The following is a 9763-nucleotide window of genomic DNA, read 5'->3' as shown; positions in this document are numbered from 1 at the left end:
AGTCACCTGGCCACAAAAAGTGACCAAGTCCTTAGAAACAGGCTCTCTCAAACCTGTGCCATAACCTCCCACCAGAGCTAAGGCCTCCGCTTCTCCCCAGCATCTGCGTTTGGTTACCTCCCAAATGGCCCTTGCTAATTTATTTTTGCATAACTGCAAACAAAAACACAAGTTTTCCTTTAAATCAGAATTTCCTGGCTTAAAGCTCTTTTAAAAAACAAGTCTCTTGCCCAGCTGGCGTGGCTCAGCAGACGAGCATCGACCTATGATCCAGGAGATGGAGGTTAGATTCCTGGGTTATGGGATCGATCCCCAGTAGGGGGAGTGCAGGAGGCAGCTGATCGATGACTCATCATTGATGTTTCTCTCTCTCTCTCTCTCTCCTCCCTTCCTCTCTCTGAAATCAATAAAAACATATTTTAAAAAAAAACAAAAAACATCTCTCTCCACCACTATTTCCAGTATTGTAACTACAGCTCCTTGGGTTGAATATTCCCTTAAAGCATATTGTCTTAAATGCAGTGCCCTTGAAAGTTAGGAACAAATAACATGCTTGCTGTGACCTGACATAAAGGATGCAGGGAAATTTAAATACAGCCTGCTGCTCTGTTTTAGTCCAGAGAGCTGGGAGCAGACTGCCAGTGAAAATCAGCTACACTGGAGACAGATTTTACAGAGAGAAACATAAGACTAATTAAAGTAACATAAACAAGACGAACAAACAAGAAAACCCCCAAATGATCTCTTTTTAAAACAAGCTTGAAAACGATAGGTTCTCCACTTTTCCCTATGAAAGTTGGGGGGGCTCTGGGGTGCGTCTGAGACCAGACCACTGACAATAGCTTTATAACGCACAGCTCCTAAGCAGACCTCGTCTCCTGGGAGTTTTGCTTCTAGGATGACATTTGTTATATTGTATTATAACTTTATTTTTCTGTTTCCCCACTGAACTGTGAGCCTCCGGTTTATATTTAGATTCCTCAACACTTTGGCCAGACCTGGTCTGGGCCCTGGGAACAGAGCAGTGAATAGGGGAGGTAAGAGCCATGTTCCCTGGAGTGTATGTTCTAGAAGAGAAAGTGGGGGGGATAGGCAGAGGGGGAAGCCAATTGCAAAATAAGACACTTTCTGATGATCTAAGGAAAGAGAATCGGATAATGGAGTCGAGAATGTCTGAGTGACAAGATATCTGACTAAACATGGATTAAACAAGGGGGGTTTATTATCTCACTAATAAGGGTTGAGGGGCACGCGCTCTGGGTGGGAATGGGGTTCAGCGTCATCGAGCATCACACCCCGGTAACATCGTCTCTCTCCTCTGTTTTGCCCGTGAGTGGGATTTTCATGGTTGGAAATCTTTTCACAAGGCCCCAGAAGGCGTCCCACATCTTGTTGACCAGAACTCAGTAACATCCCCACCTCTAGACCAGTTACAGACATAACAGAAAGACACAGGGCACATTCCTTAAGATTTGTTAAATGAGTGACTAAACTCCTAGATGACAAAGAGACAAAGAAAGCTCCCTGGATCCAGTGAAGGAGCCAGCATCTCTGTCACCCTCGCAATCCATTTTTTCCCAGCTACAAAGATCATCCTATTTTCAAATTCTGGCTCTGCCACTCACTAGCTGTTTTCCTTGGGCAAGTTATATAGTTTCTCTGTGCCTCAGTTTCCTCATCTGTAAAATGAAATTAAATTAAAACTTCTTGTCAAGAGACTAAAAATAAATTACTACCTATAAAGGACCTAGAATAATGCTTAGCACTTGCTAAGCACACAAGACTTACTTACTGTTAGCTATAATCATTATCATCATAATCTTCACCTTTGCTATTAGCTGCAGAAGCAGCTGAGAAGAGATATCTTGGTCTCCAAGTAGGAGAGATTTCAGTTCTGAGCTACAGGCATCCAGGCTCTTTACTGGCAATGCCCGACAGGGGCTCTGAAAAAACTGTATCTACACCACAGGCCACCAAGTCCTTTCTTGTTTCAGAAATACTCAGCAAACGTTTATCTAGCACCCTCCATATACCTTTCCTACACCAGGCACTGGGAAGGCAAATAAAACTCCAGTGCTTCTTCCTCCCCTTGTCTTTGCAGTCACAGTAACACCCAGTGTTTCCAGGCACTTCCAAGGGCTGTAGAGCAGCCTGAAGGAGCAGCCCCTCCCAGAGCCGCCCTGTCAGCCTCTCCTGCTCGGGCTGGGCCGCAGGTCTGTCCCCAGCTGGAAAATGCTGGGGATGGGATGAAAAAGATGCTGCGTGTGCCCCGGATTCTGCTTGGCTGCCTCAGAGCCGTGTTGGTTTCCTCCCAGAGAGACAGGGGACACTTAGCATCTATTCCAAGGGTTGGGAAACTTTTTCTGCAAAGGGCCATATTATAGATATTTTAGGCTTTGCAGGTCTTAGGGTCTTGATCAAAACTACTCAAGTCTGCTGTTATAATGAAAGGAGCTCTAGACACTATGCAAATAAATGGGCGTGGCTGTGTTTCAATAACACTTTGTTTACAAAAAGAGGTGGCTGAGCGGATTTGGCATTTGGTACAAGGGTTGTAGTTTACCGATTCCTGATCTAGACCCTGAAGCAGCCTGTTTTTGCCCAAAGTTTTATAAAGTTTCTCACTGACATTCTGGTTAGTTTCCAACATTCAGTCTTACAAAGGAGCTCAAACCCAGTCCAGACTGGAGCCAAAGGGGACTAGCAGAAGATTGATTTCTCCATGTTCTACCCATGCCCCACCACTCTTTCCCCGCTGCATCCCCCAATCAGAATTCCTTCCTCCCCAAAACACCAATCACAAAGAACTTATGTGCCCCTATGTTCATAGCAGAACAATTTACAATAGCTAAGATATGTAAACAGCCCAAGTGCCCATCAGTAGGTGAGTGGATAAAAAAGCTGTGGGACATTCACACACATGGAATACTATGCAGCTGTGAAAAAGAATGATCTTTTATCCTTTGGGACAGCATGGAGGGAACTAGAAAGTATTATGCTAAGTGAAATAAGCCAGTCAGAGAAAGACAAGTACCATATGATTGCACTCATATCTGGAATATAATAAACAAAATAAACTGATGAACAAAATGGACCCAGAGACACAGAAGCATGGAACAGACTGAGGGATCTCAGAGGGAAGGTGGGGAGGGGGAGTGGGGGGGAGAGATTAATCAAAGAACTTATATGTTTATAAGCATAACTCATAGACACAGACACTGGTCTGGGGAAGGCCTGGGGGTGGGGTGGTTGCAGGGTGGAAGGGATCAACGGGGGTAAAAAGGGGACATTTGTAATATTTTCAACAATAAAGATAAAGAAACTTGGGGAAAAAAAAAAGAATTCCTTCCTCCTCCCCCAGTTTGAAGCATTCAAAGATACAGACAGAAAATGGAATAGAGGTGACAGATGAAGCCAACTACCCTAATATTTTTCAAACTGCAAGTTGGTATTCAATAGTGTATCATAAAATCAATTTGGTGCACCATGAGAAACATTTGGAAAAATAATAGTGAGTAAACTAGAAGACAAAAGTCCAGATAGTAGCACTTGGAATGGTATTATTTTGTTAAGTTTTGTAAAATTACATATATGCATATGTATTTGTTACTAGACCATGATATACAATATATTTATTACTGTAGGTTGTGATAAAACATGTTTGACAGTCACTGGCCTGTACTCTGGGTCTCATCTCCAATAGCCAACATTTTTCTTCCAAACAGAGCTGAAAGGCACAGCCATGTTCTTAATTAACCCCGCGTCATGGGGCAATGGACACCCACATAGTTAAAACTGGGCACAGCAAGGGCCCCGAGATACGTAAGCACAGGGTGTCATGAGGGGCGTTGTCAGGGAAGCTGGTATTGGCTCTGGGTCTTGCGAGCTGCCCAGGGGTGTGTTTGGCAGATGGGAGGGGAGCAGTAACGCTCCTCACAGGTTTGTTGTCCAAGAGAAGCTGGGACCTAAGCAAATATTTGGCTGCAGGTCTTTTGTTTGCTTTCCCTGAAATCAAACAGACCAACCAAGTCACTAGCAAACACTGACTAGGGGTCACTCTGGTACTTACTTATAAACATCTTTGACCACTGGCCCTGCTCAGGGGTTTTTTCAGTCCACTTTCCGGGAAAGTGTTCAACAGTCCCACCCTGAGGAAACTTCTGTGACGCAGGAAGACGCAAGTCCTGTAATGTCCTGGGCAATGACTGGAAAGAGAAAGCTATTTAAAAGGCTGCTCAGTGTTGGGTGCAGTGCAGCCCAGCGAGTCCTGCCTCCCCACTCCCATCACCTGGCTGTCAAAAGTAATGAGAGGACAAGCCCATGACAGGACTTCCAGGGCTGATCTTTAAAAGCTGTAAGTGCCCCCTTTCATTTTAGCCCCAGCCAACCCGAGAATGTGACATGACCATTAAGTCTTATGGAGACAGGAGGAGGTGGGGAAGGCTCAAGATTGTGGGACAGGAAACACGTGTGAACCTTGGCCTTGTCGCTGCGTTGCTACGAACGCATCATTCCACCTGTCTCTAACAATCGCTTCTCAGGACTGCTGGGGCCAGACGAGATGCCTGTGAAGCCATCTGGTAACCTGTCAAGTGATATGTAGCTATTAGACGGCTTTGGTACTATTAACCCTCTCTAGGACAGCCACGATGCCACATGCTGCCACATTCGTAAGATTTCTGTCGTGACCTGAGTGTGGCCTTCAAAAGCTCTGCTGAAGCTCTTCAAGTGATGAATCATGTCATGTAGAGGCTCCAGCAGGACTAGGGAAACCCGTCTTGCATATGGTTTGTATCTAAGTCAGCACCATGGGCACCTTTATAGCGATTCATTCATTCCACAGGTGTTTGCTGAGCCCCTCTGTGTGCCAGGCATTGGGCTGGGGGGCTGAGGAAGGTGACGCAGCCTCCTGTCCCTGTGAAGAAGACCGGAAAGTAATGCACTCTTTAAAATAAGTACTAGAACCTTAAAATAAGTACTCAGTTGTTTTGGTTCTCATGTCAGCCAGTCAGGACACGTTGCCCTTTCTGACAGCTCATCAAAATGAAACAAACCTTTCTTATAGCTGTACCTTCCCATTTATACATCAACTTTGTTCAAAAAAAAAAAAAAGCTACAGATAAGGTGTTTAGGAAAGATTATCACAGACAAATCACCATGAGTGGAATCACTGAGGCCAGCTACTTATTCCGGGTGGAAGCGGAGACTATACCCCTCTGAGTCCGCCATTCCCTCTCCTCCCTGGCTGGCAGTTTGGCACTGAATAAAAATGCTTTCCTTGGCCCTTGATAACCAGAAGAGGGCGAGCGAGGCTACCATTGGAGCCTTTTGTTCCTGAATTTGCCCACTTATGCAGCGAGGAATTTAAATGGAGTTCAGCCTTTCAAACCAGAAGCCTTGGCACAGTAGTTCCTTTTGTGCGCTCCACTCCTGAGGCTGCTAGGAGAAGGGGAAGGGATCCAGCCTGATTTTCTTTAACAACAAACTTGTACAGTGATTTTTCTAGATACATACATTTAAAAATCTCCCTTTAGGTCTACACCCAAAATGCAAATTTTAATAAACCATACAGAGGCTCTTGGCCAGATTAGCATAAGAAATGTTAAATATTAGATTATGCATTTAACTCACCGTAATCTTCTATTTCCTGTTTATTCAAAGAAGGAAAAAGAAGTTTTTTATTTTTCAAAGCCCAGTTTTTTATTATTTAAAAAATAGTCTTTCTACTGTTGTTGGCCAAACCATGATGCTTAAAGCTTTAAATTTTACTTTAATAGAGTCTGACGAATTCAGGGGAAGAGACTGGGGTTGAATCTCAAACCCTCAACACGTAATTGTGAATTAGTATTGCTTTGTTCTGCCTCTGAGTTGAAGACCAGATATGATTTCTTCCCTGGTAGTTTACTGTCTCTCTCCAGTTCAGAGAAAAGCCTTTGCACACTTAAACAGAAGAGTTTAAAAAACAAAACTATAAAGCTAGTTAGGTTGCTCTACACAAAGATCGGTAGCAGCAGGAACCATTCACTTGGACGCCCACCACCCAAGTGACCGGTGTTTCCCCTAAGAGCCTGGCCATAAGCTCTCCACATGCAACAAGAAGAGGAAGGTGTTTCTAGAAGGAGGGTAACTGTTACTTTATTGCTCCTTTCTTCTCAAGGGTTCAGTTCTGCCTCTTCTCATCACCCTCTAATATTCGTTAAGTGCTATGCAAAGCCATTACTTGATGTGACCCTTGCTCTCATAGAATTTATAATCTTACTTGTGAGTTAAGATTTACAAAATTAAAAGTCAAAATCTCCTAGTTTATAGGTGAAGACTTTGAAATTGATCTGGGGAGAGAGCTTCACCTTTCTGTGCCTCAGTGTCTACTGTAAAATAGGAGATTGAATTATCTACCTATAAAGTCCAACATTGTATGATTTATGAATTAGAGAGCAACGCTTGTGAGAGTAGAAGTCTAATTCCTGCCAGCTAGCTCATCCCATTTTTAAAGATTCAACTGAAATTGGCTCAAAACTCAATCCTTCATGCAACCCACGATTCCTACACAGTCTCAGGGAAGGGCGGAGGCGGTGGCTTGTATTTCTCCTGGTGACCCCTGGATCTGAGCTCCCCCAGCACTGGGGCGCAGTTTGTGAATCATCTCACTTCAAGCATGTGCTAATCGTCTATCACATGGCCCCTGACCAGACTCACCTTCCCTCTCTGAAATTCCTCTGGTCGCAACATATATGAGTATCAGACTTCACGGAAGCTTCAAGACAATGGAAGGGGTCCCCACTGCAGGACACAGCAACTTTAGTTTCTCAGTGCCTCACTTTCTCCACTTGCCCCTTATTAAGTGGTTCTGCTGTCTCCCGTCCCTTGGCTGGCCGCCAGCCCTGCCCTCACTGGCTCCTTGGCTCCCCCCCCCAAGTACCTGGACCCATCTCTGCGCTTCACTTGCTTCTTCAGGCCTAGACCACACCCCTGGGGTTTCACTTCCCTCAAGCCTTCAGGAGGCCGGTATTTAACTAGAAAGTCCACCCCCCCTTTGCTTAATCAGGGGTTTGGGCCCTTAGCTTCCTAGCACTCAAAGCAAAAGAAAGGGGCTATCAGTTACAAGGTTCACTATACTTTTAAGTTAAAAACGAACCAGCCGGGCAGGGCATAGCTCAGCGGTTGAGCATCGACCTAGGATCCAGGCAATCGGGGTTCAATTCCGGGTCAGGGCACATGCCCAGGTTGCAGGCTCCATCTTCAGTCAGGGGTGTGCAGGAGGCAGCCGATCAATGATTCTCTCATCATTGATGTATCTATCTCTCTCTCTCTCCCTCTCCTTTCCTCTCTCTGAAATCAATAAAGATATATTAAAAAAAAAAAAAAAAAAAAAGAAAGCAAAAATGAACCAGCTGTTGTTCAGCATAAGCTGAACTTGCCCTGGCCCTACAAACTCTGCCACAGTTCATGATCATGGGCACAGTGCGGGTATCACTCCCACCTACCTCCTTGCACTGTGGTTTGCCTGGCTTAGCTCGATTAGTACCTGCAGCTTCTCAAGACTTTTTTCAAGTTCGAAATCTCTAGAAGAGCACTATTCATTCCTGTACACAAAAAGCATTTACTGTCAAGGACAGTTCTAACTACTGGACAGAGAGGAACATAGGACAAACATGGTCCCTGACCTCCTGAAGCTGACAGTCAAGGTGGGCTCAAACAAGCAGGGGTCAGCTTTAACGTGTTAATGGGATATAGATGGGAAAATAGGAGAAAAGAGACTAGTCTCGAAGGTTGGAAAGGCTTCCTGGAGGAGGTGATGCCCAAGATAAGACTTAAAGGAAAAGTAAGATTTCCCAGTGAAAAAAGGAGGGAAGCAAGTTTCAGGCGGAGAGAAGAGCTCATAGTACCTGCTGAGGTGAGAGGAACAATACACGGGATTAGTGCCGCTTGCAGAGGCTGCAGGGCCCCACCCAGAGCCCCTCGTCTAGGTCACACACCCAGACCCTAACCACCAAGAATGTTGGCTGCTAAGGGCTCACAGCTGCCCCCTTCTCTGGAGAATTGCTCTTAGCTGGTAGGAGCCCCTCGTCTGAAAGTTACAAGCAATTGCCCCTCTCCCATCCCCAGGGGCAGCCCACAGCCTATGCCTGGCTGATACTAGGCTTCAAAAGGCCGGTGTTCTTGCTGGAAGTGGGAGTGGGGGGGCGGGGTACACTTGTCAGTGCAGTTTACGCTCCAAGCTCCTTCCCCCCGGGGATAGGTCAAGGCTAGATGTTACCTGAGACTGCACCCTTGCTCTGCTTCCCCCTCCCTCCATAAGCAGTTTCCCTGAAGAGTACTCCCCAATAAATTACGTTCCCAGACCCCTGACCGGCTCCTAAGGAGCCTGAGCTAAGACGATGATGAAGGGAAACTGTTGAGACTGGATTCTCTCTGTGCACTTCGTTCACTTCTGAGCTCCATTCATTAGACGCTTTACCTACTTAAGTTTCTCCTGTTCTCAATTAAAACTCTTCTGTGATATATCCATTTAGATTTCTCATTACCAGGGTCCCAATTAAAACAGCAGTGACCTGCCTGGCCGGGCATGGCTCAGCGGTTGAGCATCGACCTAGGATCCAGGCGATCGGGGTTCGATTCCCGGTCAGGGCACATGCCCAGGTTGTGGGCTGCAGCCGATCAATGACTCTCTCATCATTGATGTTTCTCTCTCTCTCTCTCCCTCTCCTTTCCTCTCTCTGAAATCAATATTTTTTTAAAAATTAAAAAAAAATAAAACAGCAGTGACCTAAGTTTGTAAATAAGTACACAAGGAACCCAGCAAAGCATGATCTTTATCAGGGTCAGCTAGACTAAAACATACCTCAAAAAAACATCTAATATCCCTTGACCTCCTGGGATATGAGGACAGAAATGCCCTGTATCACAACCAACGTCACAAGTTCTGGCAATGCACACTCCGCCCACCAAGTGAAAACAGTCTTTGTTCTGGTTACCACTCAGTCTCTTATGAGTCTGATGAGTGTGAATCAGTGACCAAATTTTCTGGCCCTGGCCAGTGTGGCTCAGTTGGCTGAGCCTTGTCCCATGCACCAAGAGGTCGCTGGTTCGATTCCCGGTCAGGGCACATGCCCAGGTTGCAGGCTCGATCCCCAGTAGGGGGGTGTGCAGGAGGCAGCTGATGGATGTTTCTGTCACACATTGATGCTTTCCTCTCCCTTCCTCTCTATAAAAATTCAATAAAAACATATTTTAAAAGGTTTCTGAACCGACAAGACCAGACACTCCCTGACATAATCTGAAATAGTCTCATGTCTTCCTTCCTGCCTTTATCGCCCAGAGATCAGGGTGAATGACTTACCACAGTGGATCAGAGCGGGAGCTGGACCTTGACGGGCGAGTAGAAAGAACTCCAAGTCCCACTGCGAAGCAAAGAAGCTCTACTGCCAATGCAGTGTGTTTTTTCTTTTCTTGCTCCCAGGCAATAAGTATAATCCATGAATTAAGGATAATTGGTGCCCGTTAGAAAATGCAACTGTAATTATAGATATTTAAGTGCACTTAGTGCATTGAAGAAGAATCCACTGTTTCACAGTTCACGGAGGGCGCTGCTGGCCGGAGGGCAATGCAGCACCCTCAGCAGCTCAGTCATCCTCAGCAGTGTACGTATGGGGCTTACGGAAACCTGAATCCCGGACGGTGCAGGACCCACACAGCAGAGAACCAGAACATTCAACCTTCAGTGTGATGCGAAATCCCACCAATCCACAGACTAGGTGAGCTG

Source organism: Miniopterus natalensis, chromosome 11, assembly GCF_054644295.1.
Source record: "Miniopterus natalensis isolate mMinNat1 chromosome 11, mMinNat1.hap1, whole genome shotgun sequence".
Taxonomy (NCBI): Eukaryota; Metazoa; Chordata; class Mammalia; order Chiroptera; family Miniopteridae; genus Miniopterus; species Miniopterus natalensis.
The sequence above is the reverse complement of the archived record's forward strand: the minus strand, read 5'-3'. Positions refer to the sequence as shown.